Consider the following 21,585-nt stretch of genomic DNA (forward strand, 5'->3'; position numbering starts at 1 on the left):
GTCTCCTGGGAAATAGATAGGCCAACAACCAAACTCCTGTAAACAGGCAAACTCCAAAACAACGAACAAGCAAAAACCCAGAACAAGACAGAGGCCCAGAAAGACAGAGAAAACCCTGCACACTGCATTGAAATTGAGCAATCATTCCTGATAGGACAGTCAAAGTTAAAAAAAAAAAAAAAGAAAGAAAGAAAAATAAAATCTTACCACTAACTGGTTACCAAGCAAAGACACAGACATCTGAGGGAATAAATCCCAGAGTTTGCTTTTTAAAATGTTAAAATGTAAGCAGGTGAAACAAAAGAGCATAAGACAAACAAAGACACAGGAAATGATGGTCCTCAAAGGTATAGGATAAAAATACAGAAAAACCAATAAAGCAGACAAGAATTGGACATTCCAGACACTGCCTTTAAATATAGTCCTAAAAATACTCAATAAAATGAAGGAAAGTACAGAGAAAGAACTAAAAGACATAAGGAAAATAACGAATGACCATTATGGGAGTCAAAGTAAAGAGAACATTTTAAAAGACACCAAACAGAACTACTGGAGATTTGGACTAGTGACTGAAATTAAAAATGCCCGGGAGGATTCAAGGGCAGGTTGGACCTGGCAGAAGAAAGATCCCATGAACTTGAAGACAAGACACTTGACATTAATAAGGTTGAGGAACAGAAAGCAAAAAGGAGTATTAAAACTGAAAATAGTCTGAGATGGCTGTGAGACACCATCGAGTGCCCCAATATGTGCATTATGGGAGCCCCAGAAGGAGAAGAAAGAAAAGAGCAGAAGGAATAATCAAAGAAATAACAACAAGGAACTTCCCAAACTTAGCAAAAGATGTGAATGTGCATATCCAAGAAGCTCGGCGCCTAATAGGATAAATATGAAGAAAAATGCACTCGATGTGGTAGTTTGAGGCTTTTATTGGCCTCATGTACTTAGGGCTGATCAATTCCTGTGGCTGTCAGCCTATTGTAGGTGAGATCTTCTTTTGATTAGGTTACTTCAGTAGGGCATTCCCCATGGTGGGCCTTGATCCTCTTCCTAGAGTCCTGTATAAACAGGATGAATATGAAGAGATGGAGAGAAACCCACAGAAGCAAAGAGAGAAAGACTCAAGAGCAGAGAGAAGCCAGAGGAAGCCAGAAGCTGAGACAGTGAAACTCGGACGAGAAGGGAGAGACAGGGTGACACCACCATGTGCTTTGCCATGTGACAGAGAAGTCCAGGATCACTAGCAGATGGTCTTCAGGAGAAAGCATTACCTGATAATGCCTTGATTTGGACAATTTTTCTCAGCCTTGACACTGTAAACTTACAACCTAATAAATCCCCATTGTAAAAGCCAACCCATTTCTGCTCCATTACATCTGGGCAGCCTAGCAGACTAAAACCCCCAGTCATATATTGGTTACTTTATAGAAGGCAAATGAAAGCTGCAAGAGAAAAGCACTGTTTCATACAAGGGAGTCCCAATTAGACTGAGTGTCAATTTTGCATCAGAAGGCAAGAAGACAAGAAGGTAGTGGGTTGAAAACCTTAAATACTGAAGGAAAACAACTGCCAGCCAAGGATTTTAAATCTGGCAAGATTCCCTTTCATAAATGAGGGAGAAATTAAGACATTCTTAGATAAACAAAAGCTGTGGGAATGCATCACAACTAGACCTGTCCTTAAAACAATGCTAAAGGGAGTTCTTTAGACTCAAATGAATGGACACTATACAGTGGTTCAAAGCAACATAAAGAAATAAGAACCTATGGTAAAGCTAACAATTTGAGTAATTATAAATGATAGTATTATTGTATTGTATTGTTTGGTATGTAACTCCACTTCAATAACTACAATAAAAATGGGTAATAGGGGGTATAGGAAAAGTTTATGTGCATGCTATTGAAATTAACTTGGTATCAAGACAAATATGATTGTCATATATTTAGGGTGTTAAATCTTAATCCTATGGTAACCATAAGGAAAACAGATGAAAATATATATCCAGATAGAAATGAGAAGGCACTCAACTATGGTACAACACAAAACAGCAAATAAATATAAAATTAGGCATTAACAGAAGTGAGGGGCAAAAAGATACAAGATTACAAAGGCTGAATGCAGAAGAAAGTCCTATATTATCAGTAGTGACTTTAAATGTAAATGTATCATACTCTCTACTCAAAGGGCAGAGATCGGCAGAATGGATTTTAAAAAGCATACCCCAACTGTATACTTTCTGCAAGAGACTCACCTTAAACTCAAAGATTCATGTAGGTTGAGGGTGAAAGGATGGAAAAAATATATCATGCAAGTAGTAACCTAAAGAGAGCTAAAGTGATTATACTAATATCAGACAAAATAGACTTTAAGTCAAAAACAGTTATTAGGGACAAAGATGGATCATTATATGCTAAAAAAGGGAGCAATCCAAAAGGAAGATGTAACAATCATAAATATATATACACCTAACAGCAGAGCCCCAAAAGATATGAGGCAAATACAGATTCAAAGGGGGAAATTGATGATGGTTCTACATTAATATTAATACTAGGACAGTTTAACATACTACTCTCAATAATGGATTGAATTAGTAATCAGAAACCTCCTAACAAAGAAATGCCCAGGATCAGATAGATTCACAAGGGAAGTCTACCAAACATTCCAAAAAGACTTAGCTCCAACTTTGCTAAAAGTCTTCCAAAAAATGAAGAGGGAATACTCCCTAACTCATTCCATGAGGCCAACATCACTCTTATTCCAAAGCTGGATAAAGATACCACAAGAAAAGAAAACTAGAGACCAATATCTCTTATAAATATAGATGCAAAAATCCTCAACAAAATACTAGCAAACCAAATCCAACAACATATTGAAAGATTTATACACCATGATCAAGTGGAATTTATCCCTGGTATGCAAAGTTCATTCAACATGAGAAAATGAATTAATGAAATACACCATATTAACAGTATGAAGCAAAAAAACCCACACGATCAACTCAATAGATGCAGAAAAGGTATTTGACAAAATACGTCATACTTTCTTGATAAAAAACACTTAGAACACTAGAAATAGAGGGAAACTTTCTCAACACGATAAAGGACATGTAAGAAAAACCCAGAGATAACTTCCTATTTAAAGGGGGGAGACTGAAAGTTTTCCCTCTAAGATCAGGAACAAGACAATGAGGCACATTCTCACCACTGTTATTTAGCATTGTACTGGAAGTTCTTTCCAGAGCAATTAGGCAAGAAAAAGAAATAAAATCATCCAAATTGAAAAGGAAGAAGTAAAATATTCCCTATTTGCAGATATGATCCTATATACAGAAAATCCTGAAAAATCCTTAACAAAACTTCTAGAGCTAATAAATGAATTCAGTAAAGTAGAAGTGTTTTATTTTGCTAGGCTGCTAAAATGGAATATACCAGAAATTCAATGGCTTTTACAATGGGGATTTATTTGCCTGCAAACTTATAGGTCTGAAAATGTCCAAATCAGGGTAATGCTTTCTCCCCAAAGACCAGCTGCTGGAGATCCAGGACATCACGGTCATGTGGCAAGGCACATGATGGCACCTGCTGGGTTCTCCACTCTCCTCTAGTCTTCCTTGTTTCAGCTTCTCACTTCTGCCTTTCTTTCTCCTTCTGTGGCCTTTTCCCTCTCTATTTCTCCATATTCATGCCATTTATTAAGACTCCGGTAAGTGAATTAAAAGCTATCATAGGCCAAAACTCACTGGATTAATCTAATCAATAGGTGCCAGGCACAATACCTTTACACCACACAAACTATCATCAAGAACATAATTTTCTGGGGTCCATTCAGCTTCAAACTGTCAAAACAGGGGTACAAGTTTGACACCTAAAAATCAGTAGTGTTTTTATACATGAGCAATGAAAAAAAAGAAGAAAAAATCAAGAATAAATTCCATTCACAATAGCAACTAAAAGAATGAAATATCTAAGAATAAATCTAAACAAGGATGTATGAGACTTATACACAGAAATCTACAATACCTTGGTGACAGAAATTAAAGAAGATCTAACTAAATGGAAGGACACTCTGTGTTCATGGATTGGAAGACTAATATCTTTAAGATGTCAATACTACCTGTGGCAGTTTGAGATTATTTATGAATTCCACAAAGAGAGATTATGTTTGTAAACTGGTCTGCTCCTCTAGGTGTGATACCCTTTGACTGTGTTAGATTCAGCTGAGATGTCTTTTTTTAAATTATGTTAAGATTAGGGCTTTGATTCAGCCACATCAGTAGGGTATAACTCAATTTAAGTTCCAATCCTTTGGTGGGATACATAAATGGACACTCACTCAAGAAGATACACAGAACCATTGGGTGACTGGGGAAGTGTAAACTACAATGTAAACCATTATCCATGTGGTGCAGCAGTGCTCCAAAACATATTCACCAAATGCGATGAATGTCCCATGATGATGAAAGAGGTTGTTGATGTGGGAGGAGTGGGGTGAAGGGGGTGGGGGATACATGGGGACCTCATATTTTTTTACTATAACACTTTTTAAAAATAGAGGGAAAAAAAATGAAAAATAAATAAATAAAGCACTTTTAGGTTTCCCCCTAAAAAAAAGAAGACACACAGAAGGTGGCACGGGAAGAAAGAGAGCTCCATAGACATGGCAGAGGAGAGAATTTGACCCTGTGGCCCCAAGAAGAGACATGAACTCTTTGCCTAATAGCAGCTGAAGAGAACAGAGCCGCTGAGCTGAGGAAGGCTGGAAAGACACAAACCCTCTGCCAGTCTACAGTTGAGATCAGAAGAGGCTGGGCCCAGGAGTCTTAAGAGGAAGAGGAAAGAGAGACCAGGCCACCATCTTACTTTCACATGTGGCAACTGACCTGGGTGAGAAAGTACCTCTTATGGTACCTTGAGTTAAACTCTTCAGGGCCTTGTAACTGTAAGCTTTTGCTCCAAATAAATACCCTTTATAAAGACCAACAGCACCTCTATGATGGTTTTAAGCTAATTTGTCAACTTGGCCAAGTAATTGTGTCCAATTGTTTGGTCAAACAAGTACTGAGCTAATTGTAATACAAGGACATTTATGGACTTTTGTCACAAGTGAACTTATTGCACAGATGGCTGGTTACATGTACAATCAACCAGGGAGAGTGCTGTCAGCAATGAGTGATGTTTTATCCAACCAGCTGAAAGCCTTAAAAGAGCAAGTGATTTTCAGAGAGAATTTTCCAGCTTGGCTTTGGACAGCTAATGTCTCCTGGGAACTCATCAAGGACCTTCACCAGATGCCCTGGTTCGCAGCCTGCCTGTGGAATTTGGATTGTGCATCCCCACAGTCACATAAAGAATTTTATAAAATCTTATACTATTTACAGATATCTCCTGTTAATTCTGTTTCCCTAGAGAACTCTGACTAATACAACCTCTTTGACTGACTAATACACTACCCAAAGCAATTTATAGATTCAATGCAATCCCAATCAAAATTCCAACAACCCTCTTTGCAGAAGTGGAAAAGCTATCATCAAATTCATGTGGAAGTACAAGGGGACCCAAACAGCGAAAGTCACCCTGAAAAGAAAAATGGAAGATTTACACTTCCCAATCTTAAAACTTATTACAAAGCCACAGTAATCAAAACAGCATGGTACCTGGACATTATATATCCTGACATAACCCACTGAAAGTACTGGGGGAGATTATAAACGGCAGTGTAAACTATAATCCATACAGTGCAGCAGTGCTCCAAAATGTATTCACCAATGCAATGAATGTGCCACAATGATGAGAGGAGTTGTTCATGTGGATGGAGTGGGGGGGAGGTGAGGGGAATATGGGAACCTCTTATATGTTTTAATCTAACATTTTTTGTGATCTATGTATCTTAAAAAAAACAATATTAAAATAAAAAAATACAAAAACAGCATGGTACTGACTCACGGACAAACAAAGACCAATGAAATTGAATTGAGAGCTCAGAAATCAACCCTCACATGGGCACATGGGCACATGGGCAGCCCCGGGGCGCACGTGCTGTGGGTAGGAGCCGTGGTTCGCTGGTGGACCGCAGGGAAACAGCTTCGAGGGCCGTCAGCTCTTAGTGCAGGGACGGGGGCTGCTGTGAGGGCGTGGACAGAGGGCTGCGCGCAGGACCTGGCTCCGCTGGCCTTCAGGCCTTAGCCCTGGAACTTTCCAGCACAGAGCTGGGTGAGGAGGGGTCGGCAGGGGGCCGAGAGGGCTGGGGCTGAGCTAAGGGGCTGGGGTCCTGGAAGCCCAGCAGCTGAGGCCTCAGGAGGTCAGGCGGGGCACAGGCCCCGATGCGGGTGGCCGGCAGGTGATCGGCCTGTGCCCGGGGTGGGGGCCCTGGAAGTGGGGGTGCGGGGGTGGGGGCCCTGGAAGCGGGGGTGCGGGTGGGGGCCATGGGAAAGGGGGTGTGGAGGACACGGGCCAAGGGAAGTGGGGGGTGTGGAAACTGCGGGGTGCGGGGCGTGGGGGCCACAGAAGTAGGGGTGCGGGGCACGTGGGCCACAGGAAGTGGGGGGCGTGGAAGTGGGGAGCGCGGGGCATGGGGGCAGCAGCATGGGGCAGCTGGTGGGGTGCGAGGGGCCACGGGCCGATGGACCGAGCCTCAGCTGAGGGAAGGCCCCAGAGGAGGACTGACCGAGCAGAAGGGGTGGTGTGGGGTCACCCTGGGGGCACGGGGGGCGTGGACGCTCTGGGGTGGGCAGCCCACTGGCAGTTCGGGTGTGGAATGGGGAGACGCAGGGCGGCTCAGGGCCTGGGGAGGGTGGGGGGCGTCCAGGCTGGGGGGTGGGCTGGTTGCTAGGCAACCGCTGAGCCTTATGTCCTGGAGCCTGAGGGGCGGCTGTGCCCCTGGACTGGCCTGCGAGGGTGACCTTGGAAATGCGCTTCCTCAGCTGTCCTCACTCAGGCAGCTCCGAAACCCTCCCCCCGAGCCGGCTTTCTGTCCCTCTGACTCAGGAGCTCCCTCTTGAGCATCCTGGGTGACAGGCCTCCTGGGCCCTGCCTGCAGGAACAGGCGCGTCCCGAGCACACCCGGCAGGGGGCAGGGCCAGCCCCGGGCCCCATCTGGAGCTCTGGCTGCTCAGCTGAGGAAGGCGCGGAGAGCTCGACTTCTAACTGAGCGCCATCAGCCGCGGAGGCCCAGGGCGTGGTGAGTGCTGGAGACAGCTCGGGACAGACAAACTGCTCACACTCCTCACCGCCCCGCCGCCTCACTTGTTTTCCTCTTTCCCCTCCTTCGCCTATAAAATCCCTGGCAGGGGCTCAGGGCAGAGTCCCCCCTTCCTTGCTTGTCCACGCGCAGTAAACCGCCTTCTCCCTGAGAGACGTGTTGCTTCCCTGTGGGGCCGGGTCACAGCCATGCTGGGAAACCGTGGGAGTGGGTGGGCGCGGGTGAGCAGGGCAACGCAGGAGGGCCGGGCCCGGGAAGGCGCCCGAGTCCTTCTGATGCTCCAAGGACGCCCACGGAAGGCTCCAAGGCCAGCAGCAGCCACGCCGTTTATTTACTCACGTGTCCCGTGACGGCCGTGGGGCAGCGGCCACCCGTACGCTGTGGACACAAAGCTTATCACGGGCCGGACAGCACCAAGGGGTCCGGCCGATGCACAGGGCAGTTGGGGGCACGTAGACTAGTAAGTGCTCAGTCACTGGAGCGGGGGGCCCTCTCCAGCCCCCCACTGCTGCCATTGGCTGGGGAGGGGGCTGGGCGTGGGGTGAGCCATCTGGGAGTCATTTGCATGACAGGATGCTCCCCCCAGGATGCTCCCCCAGGATGCTCCCCCCAGGATCCCCCCCAGGATGCCCCCCCAGGATGCCCCCCCAGGATGTCCCCCCAGAATGGTCCCCAGGATGCCCCCCAGGATGCTCCCCCTGGGATGCTCCCCCCCCCCCAGGATGCTCCCCCCCTCCAGGATGCCCTCCTAGGATGCTCCCCCCCAAGGATTTCCTCCCAGGATGACCCCCAGGATGTCCCCCCAGAATGCTCACCAGGATACCCCCCAGGATGCTCCACCCCCAGGATGTTCCCCCCCCAGGATGCCCTCCTAGGATGCTCCCCTCCCCAGGATGCTCCACCCCCAGGATGTCCCCCCCCCAGGATGCCCTCCTAGGATGCTCCCCCTCCCCAGGATTGCCCCCCAGGATGCCCCCCCAGGATGCTCCCCCCAGGATCCCCCCCCAGGATGCCCCCCAGGATGCCCCCCCAGGATGCCCCCCAGGATCCCCCCCAGGATGCCCCCCAGGATGCCCCCCCAGGATGCTCCCCCAGATGCACCCTCAGGATCGCGCCCCCAGGATGCCCCCCAGGATGCCCCCCCAGGATGCTCCCCGATTGTGCCCCTGCCCCAGGACCCCCTCCCCTCCAGGATGCAGCTGTGGAAGCTCGTCCGACCCAGAATTGTTGCCCCCAAGACGCTCCTCTTGGACTCCCCCATCCCACCCCACTGCCCGCCTCCCCGGGAGCCCCTCCCGGGAGCCCCTCCAGCTGCCAGCTGCTTCTCCCAGGCCGAGCCCCCTGGGGAGCTCCCTTCCCAGAGCCTGGAGTCCAGGATGTTTGCCCCCAGGTGCGCCCCTTAGTGTGCTCCCCACAGGCTGCCCTCCCCGGGGTCTACTTCCGGGGCTGCCCCCCATCTAAGAGCTCCCCACTTGCCTTGCGCAGGTGGTCCCAGGTCAGGGGCTCGTAGTCCCGACTGCACACGCAGCTGCTCTGCCCCTGGAGCCCCAACACTGCCCGCAGGTGCCCTCGCCCTCGGCCTCCCCCGCGTGCAGCCCTGAGCACACACCTGCCCTGGGATTCGCCTCTCCCGGGGGAGCCGTGGGGGCAGCGGGGCAGGGGCCGAGGGAGCGGGGGACGGCGGCCCCCTGGAGGAGGCCCGTCCACGTTGTTCCTGAGCAGGGGTCCTTGTGCCGCCAAGGGAAGGCAGCCCGTCGGGCACAGAGACCCCGGGGCCGCCGCGGGCCCTCAGGCAGGCGCACGCCAACGGGGCCGCCTGGGCTGCCACAGGGCACCGGCTCTGCCGCAAGGACGCGGCTTTAAAATGGCCTCCGCACCTCTATCCGAAGTTGCGGTCTGAAGCCGGTGGGTCCGTGAGGCAGGAGCCGCTCTCCGTGCCCGGGCGGCCCAGCACGCACAGCGCGCCGTCGGTGTGCGAGGAGTGAGGCCGGGGCTCGGGCAGAGACCCCTGCTTGGACCTGCTGTCCCCAGGGGTGCAGGCGCTGCAGCATGGGCCGTGGTCCCTGGGGCTCGGGCGGCCTCTGGACAGCATCTGGCGGCGGCACCTGCCAGCGGGGGCTGCGCCTCCTGCTCGCCGCTGACCCCTCCTCACCCTGGGCAGCACAGGTGGGAGCAGCGGGCGGGCACACCCCAGGCCCTGCCGCGGCTGCCGCGGGCTGACCGGGCGGCTTGCCAACCTGGGCAGCGGCTCCTGGCCCTGGACACGAGCTGTCGGCCGGGCAGGTCTGGACCTGGTCTGCCAACCTCCAGCGATGCCAAAGAGCCGTCCTCCTGTACCCGAGCAAGCCCTGCCAGGCCGTCCAGTGCCCCCACGATGACCCCCAGTTTGGCACCAGCCTGCGCGGTCAGGAGAGTGGCCTGAGGGCCGAGGCGCCTCGGGCTTTGGAGTCCGGTGCTGGCCTCCGACATGCTCGCCTTCTGCTTGGCAGGGGCAGTGCCCGTTGGCAGGCCCAGGTGTTCTCCTGTGGTGAGCGCTCCCCCTCAGGTGTTACGGAGTCCACCTGTCTTCGGGGGTGCGAATGCTGCAGCCGAGGCCAACGACCCACTGGGCTTTGGGGCCCAACTGTGGCCGAGAATTGGCCAGGTGGCCCGTGGCAGCCACTCTGTGCTTAGAGGTTAATATGCAGCCAGGGCCTGGGGCGGGCGGAGAAGGGGCTGCCATGTGGCCAGACGGAGGGGTGGGTGAACCAGGGTTGTGGTTCGGGGTGTCCTGAATCCATAGGCTCGTCCGTCCAGAAGAAGACGGACGCCCGATAACGGCCAGCGGGTTGGCGCAGAGGCAGTGCCCTCTCCCAGCCAGCGGCGCGGTTTCCTGCTCGGGAGCCCTCAGACCCTGGGGAAGGAGGCCGGCCTTAGAGCGTGGCCGGGCCTTCCCTCCACTGGCTCTGCCGTGCCTCCAGCGGGGAGTGACCCTCGCTGTCCCCGGAGGCTGCCAGGACAGTGGGAGCTGCTGTCCCGGGGCCGGGAGTGTCCTGGAGACGAGACCCTCTGGTCTCCCTGTGGCCAGGAGGCACCTCACTTCCAGCGGGCACCTCACGTCCAGCCGGCACCTCACGTCCAGCAGGCACGTCACATCCAGAGGACACCTCACGTCCAGCGGGCACCTCACGTCCAGCTGGGCTCTGCTCCGAGGGCAGGAGAGCAGGGCTGGGAGAGGGTGTTTGGCGGAGGGAGAGAGGGACGGCCGTACCGGGATGGACAGAGCCCGGGAGGCCGCAGAGGGAAGAGACCAGGAGCCGAGTGCTGTTATTTCCGATGGTTTGTCTTTTAACATGTCACCGCCAGCACTTGCCAAGTCTCTTCGAGGAGCACGAAGCCAGCAGGACATAAGGACGGTGCTGGTGGCCCCCGACCCTGCTGTGCGTGCGCCTCCTTTTCGTTTAAATGTTCTGACATCGGAATCGCTCGGGGCCTCCTGGGTGGTTCCCTTCCAGGACTGGCCCCACCATGCTGTGCAACCTTGGGCCCCTTCGCCTGACCTCTCTGTGCCTCGTTTCCCACCTGTGAAATGGGGCTAGTGATGGGCCCTGCCATGCTGAGTCGCTGTGGAGATTGTCTGGGGTTGACTGGGCTTGGAGCCCGGGCCACGAGCGCTGCTTCTGTCGTTCGCTAGTTGCTTGCTGCCTGGTGCTGCTTTCATGCACCCTGGGCTGACCCCACCGGCTCTGGCTGGGCCTCCCCAGTTCCAGTCTCGGAGCAGAGCTCCACCTGCAGCCTTTGGAAATGTAGCTGCTAACGAGGTGCAGGTTCCCAGCAGCACGTTAGCTACGTGTCCCCGGCCAGCCCCTCACCCGGCTCAGCCCTGCAGGAGGACAGGGGCTCACAGGGAGATCCCTAATGTGAGGCCCCACAGCCGTCAGGGCTGAGCCCACCGGGAGCCCAGATTCCCACGTGCGGCAGGAGCCTCTGCCCCGAGGGCGGGTTTGCTTCTCCCTCGGGGCTCTGCAGGGCCCCAAGGTGTCGGGGGAGGGCGCGGGCCTCCACGCTGCCCCTGGCCCCCCTGCCCCGGGCCTCCACGCTGTCCCTGGCCCCCCTGCCCCGGGCCTCCACACTGCCCCTGGCCCCCTTGCCCCAGGCCTCCATGCTGCCCCCGGCCTCCACACTGCCCCCTGGCCCCCCCTGCCCCGGGCCTCCACACTGCCCCCGGCCCCCCTGCCCTGGGCCTGGCCACTGCCCTCTGGACCCCCTGCCCCGGGCCTCCACGCTGCCCCAGGTGCCCCCTGCCCCGGGCCTGGCCACTGCCCCCTGGCTGCCGGCCTCTGCCTGGCACAGCCCACACTGGTCACCTCAGGATCGTGGCTAGTGCCCCTCACACTGGCCTCCTCTGAGGGCAAGCATGCAAAAGTTTGGCTCTCAGAACTGGCCGCCTCCGAGGTCTGAGGCACGAAATACGCCTCCCTTGGTTGGCCCCTCGGGACGAGGTATGCACCTACGCCTCCCCGCAGGGGAAACTCACGCAAGCCCCCTCACACCACCTCCTTCTGGGCCAATCTCAGGGCCTCCTACCTCGTAAAGACACGCCTGCTCTCTTCCACCTATCAGCGAGCTATCCAGCTCAGCCCTCTCAAATTTAAGCTCTCCCTAGTAACTACTGACCAGCCTAGTAGACGAGTTCTGCTTCTATGCCCTTATAAGGTAACAACAGCTAATCTAGCCTATCAGAACCCAATCACCCTCCACCAATCCCCTCTCTTCATACTCTATAAAACTGCTTGTACTTCCTCAATAAAGTAGACCTGTGCCATCCGCCTCATCTCCGCAGTTGTACTTCGAGTCACTGTGCATCCTCTCACGCCTGCGCCTCCCCACCCCAAGCCCCCTGTCTAGAGAAGCGGGGGCTCCTCACCTCACTCCTCCAAGGAAGTTTCCTTCCAGAGTGTCAGCTGGTCCAGAGTCAGGAGCTGGACCTCATGATGCTCCGTCCAGACACCACTGCAGCCGTGCCCCTCGTCCCCTGGACAATCCCAGCCCCTCAGGGACGCCTGCGCCATGCAGACGACCCATTTCTGCCCCAGGTGCCTGGCCCCATCTCTCGTTTGAGGGTGTGAAGGGGGAAAGGTCAGGATGTTTATTTCTATCCAGTGTCGTCCAATTAGACCCAGAACCTGTGCCACGGGACAGAGACCCTCCCACAGTTACAGCCAAACACTTTTAGTTTATTTTGCACAATGAAATACACAGATGGCTAAAGAGTAAGTGTGTAAAAAGAGATACAATGAAAGGGAAGAGCTGCTGCCCCTCTGCTCTCCGCTCTGTGCCCCCTGACCTCACCCGTTATACCTGCTGGATAGAGAAGAATGAGCTTAGACTGTCCAGGGCTCCTCCACCTTCAACCCACGGTAAAAATATCATTATTGTTGTTTCTTTCCTGGTTACCATTGTAGCACTGAGTACCTTAAAATACAGCAGAATCTTGTAGGTTCCCAGCTTGCAAAGAGGATACTGGCACTATCAGTCCATCCTCTCTCCTACATTCCCTAGTATTCTGCAGTTATATGCATTTATCGCTTCTCTTTGACCTTGTTTTCCCGGAGTTTCTCATTGCCTTTCTTTTCTTTTACATGACCTACCTGTGTCGTGTCCTCAGTTTATTCCATGTGGCTATGTACTTCTCCTTCTCTTGGAGGGAGAAGATATAACATGTTCTTCTACTATGTTGGGCCAGAGGTAGTCAGATTAGCACTTAAACTGCCTTTCTTTTGTCTGAGGGTTTTTAAAGTTTTCCAGGGAAGAGGAAATAGAGGAAAGCCAAGTGAGAGTCATGCGCCCCACAGCCGCAAAGTCCCGTTTGATTAGTGCAACCCTCACAGCGTGCCCTGGGTCGGGCGGTGCCGAGTGGACGTGACCTCAGTGCGGGAAGGAGGGAGGGCACAGGCCTGGCCGGGCAGCCGCAGTTCGTGTTTGAGATCCAGAGACGCCTTTTTCCTCTTCTTACTACCTTGTAGTCTCAGGGCAGAAATTAATCTAGACTCTCAGCTAGCTTCTGTCCACCCAGAGCTGTTCAGATCCATGGCAGCCTGCCTTTAGGAGTGAAGATACTCTCCAAATCCTTGTACACACAGAGAACGTCAGCGGGGCAAGGCGAGGGAGGGATGGCCCTGCACCTCAGGTGCAACGTAAAAGGCCCCCGGTAAACCCAGGTCGCAGGTAAAGGGGAAGGGCCAGGGTGGGCGGCCCAGCCAGCTGAGGAGGCAGCACGGGCAGCCGAGGTGTCCAGCTCACGGTCCTCGTGCTGGACGGGGTGGCGTGGGGATGTGGCCGCTGGTGGTCAGCCACTGGGGCCAGGGCTGGTGTGAACTTTTCCTAATCATACCCAGGACAAAGCAAAATTTGAAGCCAGCAAAATCCTGCCTGTTTTGGTCTCTGAAAGCAAAGACCAGCAGAGCAGAAAGGTGCTGCCTTGCCGGTGTGGCGGGGCCCAGCGGGTGAGGCCGGCTCCTGGGGCCGTGCTCCGTCCACGGCCGCACTCCCCCCGCAGCCACGCTCCCCCCGCAGCCACGCTCCACCTATAGCCAGCTCCACCTGTAGCCGCACTCCACCGACGGCCGCAGCAGCTGCCCCTCCACTCTGGGTCCTGGTCCAGCCTGAAGGGTCTTGCTCCTTCCTCCTGGCAGGGGCAGAGCAGTCTCCTCGTGTGCAGGCGTCACTGACCCCCTGTGTGAAGCATGGAGCACCTGTCCAGAAGGGGGCCAGGCCCTGCGGTGGACCGGCAGGTGGGCTGCCTAGCGACCCAGGCCCCGTGCAGCCTCATCCTCAGCCCCCCCAGGGGGTCTCTGCAGAGCCCTGCACCTGCAGTGACTCCAGGGGCCGCAGAGCTGGGCAGCGAGGGCCTGAGGGGCCAGCGCCCGATCCACAGACCAGGCGGGCTGGCCACTCCCTGTGGATTTCCAGAAACGATGAAGTCCCCCCAGCTGCCTCCCATGAAAAGAGGGCGTTTTCACCTGAAGAACTCTGCCCGAACTCAGAGCAGACCAGGGCACCCCATCCTCTGGGCCGTGTGTCCTGCTGGGCCAAGTTCAAGGGTCTCCTCCCCTGTGATCATCCTGAGCCCTGAAGCCTCCTTCTGGCATTTTCTCTGCCCCAGACAAGTTGCTCCCAGGGTTTCTACGCAGCACGACATCCTGCCCTTCATTCCGACTGGGGTTGGAAAGGGCTCAGGCGGGCCTGGCACATCCAGGGGAGAGTGTGGGACATGGAGGGGGTGCCCCAAGCTGCCAGGGTGGGGTCTTGGCAGGAGGCAGGAGAGAAGAGAGGGCGCCCAGGGCTGAGCGTGTCCAGGTGCTCTGGCGGGCCCTGGCCCCATCTCCCAAACCACGGAGGCCACCCTGCCTGTGGCCCCATCTCCCAAACCACGGAGGCCACCCGCCTGTGGCCCCATCTCCCAAACCTCGGAGGCCACCCGCCTGTGGCCCCATCTCCCAAACCATGGAGGCCACCCGCCTGTGGCCCCATCTCCCAAACCTCGGAGGTCACCCGCCTGTGGTCACAGCAGGCGCCAGCAGCAGGGACCCCTAACGTGGAGCCGAAGGCCCCGCTGCCCAGGGCGGGCAGAGTGACGGGACAGGAGGGAGCGCACCCGAAGCGCAGGCTCTAGGTGACAGCACCCGCTGGGCGCTCAGCGGCAGGCAGGACCCCGAGAACCGGCTCGGCTCCCCTGGCCCCGCGGCCTCTGGGCCCCACCCCCGGGCGCCCCCTGTGCGCTCTGCACCCCAAGTGGCTCCACGCCTGCCCTGGCTCCTCAGACTCCAGCGCTCCCCGCCGCCTCCCATCTGTCTCCAAGCAGCGTCCCCGGGCGTGACGGGCCTGTAACTGCAGGTTCAGCCGCGGCAGCGGGAGGCGGGACTTGGCGCCCGATCCACCTGAGACGCCTAGGCCAAGGCCGCGCACAGGCCTCCGCTCCCACCGCCTGCCCGTCGTCCCCCCTCCCTCCACCGCCCCCACCCCAGGACACTGATGCGCTCCCGTCGCTGGAGACCCACTGTGCGTGCTAGGATGTCCTGTGCATGGACCCGCACGGCACCCGCCCCTCAGTCGGCCTCCGTCAGCGTGGCTTCTTCCCTGGAGATGCTCCACGGGGCGAGCCGCCACTTCCACTCCTCTTCTGTCGAGCAGGACCACGGTGTGGACGGGCCACGTTTGCTCCACGCTGTTCCCCGTCGGGCCATCTGGGCTGGCCCCAGCTTGGGGCCTTCGCACAAGCCGCTGTGGCCCCGGGTGCGCATGCGGCAGGTTGGCTGTCACCTACTTGGGGAAACGCCCGGGGGGGGGGGGCGAGCAGGGCTGTGGGGCAGCCTCGGGCCTAGCCAAGGGGCTACACCTGCTCCCCCCCCCCACCCTGAGGTGCTCAGAGCCTCTTCTCTCCTTCACAGCCGCCCGCCCTGACACCCCATCCTGAACCACCCTGCTCTGCGCTGTGATGCAGCGCCCAGCACCTGCTCGTTGTCTTCCTTCCCCCAGCCCCTGCGGGCTCAGAGCTTGGTTCCCGGAGGACATCGAGCCTCCGGACACTTCCTGAATCGGAGGAGGCACCCACTGGCGGCTGCTGATTGCTAGGGTTCCCTGGGCTCCTGGGACAGAGCTTCTCCTGACTCCCCGTACCTTTTCCCGGCCCCGGAGCTGGCGCAGGCCTCGCCCTCCTTCCCAGACCCGTGTCTGCCGTGGCGCTGAGCCAGCACCTGCCGTCGGCCAGGGGAGGCCTCCCCACCACCCGCTGTCTCCCTCCTGCCGCCCGTGCCCTCCAGGAAGCACAGAGGAGGGGCTCGGCTAATGCCCTGGTGTGAGTGTCCTGAGCAAAGAGGAACCAGCCGGAGGAGAGGGCAGGTGGGAGCAGGAAGCTGCGTTGGTGGCTGGGGTCTGCCAGGGCCAAGAGGTGGGCAGGGAGGGCCCTGACGCTGGCCCAGGGGCGTGGCCGAGTGTCCTGCAGGACAGAGGTTCGACGGCCGGATGCTGGCCACAGGGCGTGGCTGAGTGTTCTCCAGGGCAGAGGTCTGACGGCTGGACGCTGGCCACAGGGCGTGGCTGAGTGTTCTCCAGGGCAGAGTTCCGATGGCCGGCGCAGGACTGGGCTGAGCCTCCTGCAGCACCAGTCAGCACCCCGGGAGGGCCTGGCTGCTTTTAGGATGCGGCAGAGCTCTATCCTGAATTAAAGGGGTCCCCTGAGGGGCTCAGGGCCATGTTTGAGCCGCTTAGGTGGCTGCCCCCTAGAGCGGAGAAAGCCTTGAGCAGCGTTCCCGGGACAGAAGCCCGAGGAGGGACTTTCGCTCGGGCAGCCGGAGGTCCAGGGTCCAGCCCCTGGGCCGCGCGTGGGTTCAGGCAGCAGCTCGCGCTTCCTCCCTGTCCCGCAGCACGCGGCCAAGCCCCGCTTGCCGTCAGCCGCATCCGGCCTTTCTGTGCTCCTGGCGCCTCTCCATGGAGGCCTGAGCCGCAGCCCGGCTGGTGTGGCCCCTGCAGGGCCGATGCGTGGATTTTCGTCATGTTTCCACAGCAAATGTCCGTTCAGTTAGGTTGAAGTTCCAGGTTTGATGCTTTGGCGTCTCCTCACCCTCACGGCAAGGCCGAACGTCCAGCCGGGCTGGCATGTCCTGCATGGGCGCATCCCCTGAGGCATCAGGGCCCTGTGGATGGACTGAGCGGCCGCTGTCCCCAGCCCCGTTGGGAGGGTGCCCCGTCCTCCGCCTTCGCCTCTCTCCTGTGATCTCCTGGGGCTGAATTCCTGCAGCGGCGTCTCTGGACTGGGGACGTGTCCTGCGGACACCTGCACCCTGCCCACCGCACGTGCTCGCTGGGGCTGGGCGTGTCAGAGCCTGCGCACCTGTGCTGCGCATCGGCGCCAAGCACCCCGAGTCCGGCTGGCTGCGGAACTCCCGCCCCTGGGTTCCCCTTGTAGGGAGGAGCCGGGCTGCAGAGGCCTGGGCCCCCCGGGCAGGAGGGCCTGACCGAGCCTGCCGCGGGCACAGAGGGGCCGGCGTTCGAGGGCAGGACGCGGGTGTTCTCGGGGCCGGGCACCTGCAGTGCACTGAGCCTTCCGCGGCGCGGCGCGGCGCCCCCCGCCCCCCAGCCTTCCACACGGTGGTCCAGGGGCTGCCCCCGCCACCCCCACTCCGCGGGCCAGGGCCTTCACTCGGACTCTCAGTCGCTCCCCACTCTGTTCCCCAGAACTCAGCGGGACCAAGTCTTGGACACGAATCTGCGGGCAGAGGCCTCGGCTCACCCCGCAACGCGTCTGCGTCCCCAGAAGCTGTCCCAGTGCTCGGCGATGGCACGTCCCGGGCCGCTCAAGAAGATACCTTGGAATGGATCTTGTTAACAAACAGGCATTTATTAGCTGGCGATTTTGAGCTAAAAGGAGCCCAAATCCGGCATCAGCAGGGCTCTGGGCTGGCTGCCCGATTGGCCCCCGCGCCATGGGCTGGCCCCGCGGCCTCGCTGCCCCTTCTCTGTTGGGCTGTGGCCGGCCTCTCGCTCCCAGGGCTCCCGCTCTCTGTGCCCGAGTTCCATCCCCCTGCAAAGGACTCCGTCCACTCAGTGCCAAGACCCCTCCTGACCGGCTGGGCCTCAGCAGACGTCCTCCTGCGAAGGCTGCGCCCCACAGCAGTGGACTGAGCGTAAGAACACGCCTTCCCGGGGTGAGGACAGCTTCACGCCACCACACACAGCCCGTTTTTAAACGATCAGAAACTTACAGAACAGTTTATGACGGTTTAAAAATCGACCTTTTGGGGTTTTTTCCTTGAGCCCTTTAAGGGTAATTGCTGGCCGCTGTGGGTCAGTTGCTCCGAGGGGGCCCTTCGGGCGGTGCCAGTGTTTCCAGCCTGCAGCTGCGGGAGGCGCATCACAGCAGAGCGGCCGGCCCGCCGGGCCCGCAGCGGCTCCTGGCCTCGGCCCTCTCGCAGCTGAGCCATGTCCTCGGCCGCTCCACACAAAGGCTCTCTTCTCCTCCCTATGCAGGTGTCTTGGGGCAGGAGCGCTGTGCAGCTATGTCAGTGTCCTGTTCTCACTCGGCTTCGGGTTTGCTGGTGTGTGGACAGGCTCGCCTCAGCATGGACCTGCTGACGCCTGGCCAGCGGTTCACGGCCGGTTCCCACGTCCCTTCCAGGAACGCGTCACTTCCCCTTTCAGCCAGGGGCCCCTGAGGGGCGTCGTTGCCCTTTTGACGGAGCCCCTTGCTTCCCGAAGCCCTTCCTTGCTCTCCAGCAGGGCAACGCTGTGAGCTCCCGTCCTGCCCTTCCTGCCGCAGCCCTCCACTCAGCCGCTTCTCCTGGAGCCCCGGTTCCTGTCAGTGGAGAAAAGGGTCCAGACACCAAGGCGTGGGGCGGGGGCTCCCGGCTGCGGAGCTGGTGGCCGGGGGCTCTGGGGAGGCCCCTGTGCGCAGCCTGAGGAGCAGCTGGGCCGGTCTGGCTGGCACGTCCGAGCCCGTGGCCTGCGTGAGGACGTGCTCGAGGGGTCCTCCAGGAGTGAGCGCCGTGGCCGCAGGACGCAGGGCCCTGGGCTCCCTTCTCTCCACTCTAGTGCTTTTTTGGGTCTGCAGCCTGAGGAGCTGCCTGCGTGGGTGTGGGCGTGAGTGGGCGTGTGAGGCCTGGGCCCCACGACAGCATGGGGGCCCCGTGGGCCTCGCGATCCACTTCCAAGCCCCGCCCCCCCCACTCCCAGCACCTGCCCAATCTCAAGCAAAAGCCAAACTCACACACACACTTTAACAATCAAAGCAAAACCACAGGGAAGCAGCACGCGGCAACCCTGGGAAAACAGACCTGGTCCAACTTCAGAAAGACCCAAGAAGCTGTCCTTTCTTAGAGGACCTTAGAAAAGCGAGAACGTGAAAACCTGCAAACGCCTAAGGTGAGCACGCTGAGGTCTATGTGTAAGTCCACACGCACGTGAAAGGGCTGTGCTCTCCTCTCTAAGTGAGCACGTCGCCTCAGCTTGGTCACTGTCAGCAACGGGAAAGTGACGTTTTACACCAGGGCCTAAGCTAGAGCCCTTTCTGGAAACTCAGCAGTTCTGCCACAAATGCCCTTTTCTGACGCGCGGTCCACTTTTCACGAGATTCGTCCCACAGACTCCACTCCAGCCTTCGTGGCTCCTCGTCTTTCCTCGTCTTTCATGACCCTGAAGCTGTTTCTACTTTGTGACTCTTAGAAATCCTCCTGATTAAACTATGCAAGAGTTCCTGCCACCATTCCAGTTATCCTCTACTCATCAACAGAGTCTTTTTATTGGACATGCTACTTGCATATACTTCTCTGTGTACTAAACGACTTCCAGCCTCAGTGACAGGCCGCCCGGCTGCAGGCTCCACGCGTGCTCTGCCCCACGCCCGGCCACGCTAGCCTTCCCACTCACGCTGTCGAGTGATTTCACCTGCAAAGTGACAGGTGCCAGGACAGTAAGTGCTGGGCCAACTATGTCTTCCTAACAGCGCTTTCTCTTCCAGCTTTCTCATGGAGAGCGTGGTCCTCAGTGGAGTTGTTGCTCCCTTGAATGTCATCTTTTCTTTTCATCTACAAGCTTCACAAGCTTCTAAGGTACAGTCTTTGCTTCTGCTGATTTCCTCTTCTCACTCGCATGATGCTTTTTAGCCTCAGCTCCTTGAAATGTGGATTGAAGTCATCTGTAAGTTTTGGAATCTCCAGATATTGCCCCTGATAGCTTCTCTCTCTTTTCCCTTAGAATATCACAATTCCATATATGTTAAACTGAGTTACTGTACACCTTATGCTTTTCTTGCTTTTCGCCTGTTTCTGTCTGTCCTCATGCTTTCTTGCAGTTAACGTCTTTTGTTCCAGGCTGTGAATTATTTCCACAGCCATCTTTCATTTTTTTCTACCCATCTAGGAGGAAAAGTTCTTTCTATAGGTAATTTTAATTTTTTTAAGATTTATTTTTCTTTATCTACTTCCCCGAACAGCTAGTTCTCTTCCATCTGCTCATTGTCTGCTCACCTTCTCAAGGAGGCACCAGGAACCGTGCCCAGGCCCTCCCACATGGGAGGCGGGCACCCAGTGGCCTGAGCCACATGCGCTCCCATGGGCTGCAGCCTCTGCTGGCTGGTGGCTCTGCTCGTTGCAGCGGGGGCAGCGTTGGCTCATCTTCTTCCAGGACCCAAGCCCAGGACCTCCCACATGGTGGGCGGGCGCCCCCCTGGCTGAACCACATCCACTTCCCTGGGTCATTTTAAAGTCATGAAAATTCCGTTTCGGTCATTTCCAAACTATAAGGGTCCCCATTCTCTGCTAAAAGTGGAGCAGCCCTTTTCCCTCTCTCTGCCTGGACCAGCATTCCAGGGTACCTGGAGGCCTATAATCTGTTCCTCCTGTTTCTATCCTCTTCTCTTGCTTAAACAACTGGCCTGACTAAACTGGGATGTTCTTAAATTAATTTATGTAACAGAGCCAAGAACCTAGAGGAAATCCGGCAACAGAAGGAAGAGAAGAGGCACCCCAAGTGCATGAGGTCTCCCCACCTGGCTCCAGTAACCGAGGATGAGAGCAGTGAGCAGTGGACTGGCCTGGAACCCGGCAGCGATACATCCATGTCTCCAGGGTATCTCCTCAGTGAACAACACGGGAACATCTAACTCATAAGTTAACAGTTACACTTTAATATGAATATTAACAGGTGAAAAAAGACTAATTACATTCCATAAGCAGAATCATCCATAATAGTAGATTCATCTAAAAGAAAGCATAAGAGTGGAGAAAATGAAACTGGGTTCCCAGGTACAGTTGTGGGCTGGTCTAGGCAGAGAGAGAAAAAGGGCCGATTTAACCTCTGTGCTTGCTTTTCAAACCTTTAATTATTCCTCCAGCTTGATCATGTTTGGGGGAGGGGTCCCAGTTGTTTGCTGTTTTGATTGATAACCCCACCCATCAGTTCCCCAGGGAGGCCCAGTTATAAGGCCCCATGTAGCTGTTTGATAGTTATGAATTCCAAAAATAGGTATTGGATTATTTTTGTAATCTGCTCTATTACTGAGCATGATTGAGTTATGATTAGGGCTTTGATTGGGCCACGTCATTAGGTAAAATGATAAAAGGTATGGCAAAGGACAGAGTTGGAGCTTTTGATGAGAGGGTTTTAATGGAGTCTGATGCTGAAGTCTTAAGCTGGAGCTCTGGGAGAAGAGAGCCATTCGCCTGACAGTCTACAGCTGACCTTGTGGAGACAGGCAAAGCCTAGAGAGCCTCATAGTCTACAGCTGACCTTGTGGAGAAAACAGGAGCTGAGCCCAGAGGAGCCCAGGAAGCCTGAGCCCTAAGCACACGTCAGCAGCCATCTTGCTTCAACACATGAAAAGGACTTTGGTGAGGGAAGTAACTTGTGCTTTAT

The sequence above is a fragment of the Dasypus novemcinctus genome, chromosome 24 (assembly GCF_030445035.2).
Source record: "Dasypus novemcinctus isolate mDasNov1 chromosome 24, mDasNov1.1.hap2, whole genome shotgun sequence".
In the NCBI taxonomy this organism is placed as follows: domain Eukaryota; kingdom Metazoa; phylum Chordata; class Mammalia; order Cingulata; family Dasypodidae; genus Dasypus; species Dasypus novemcinctus.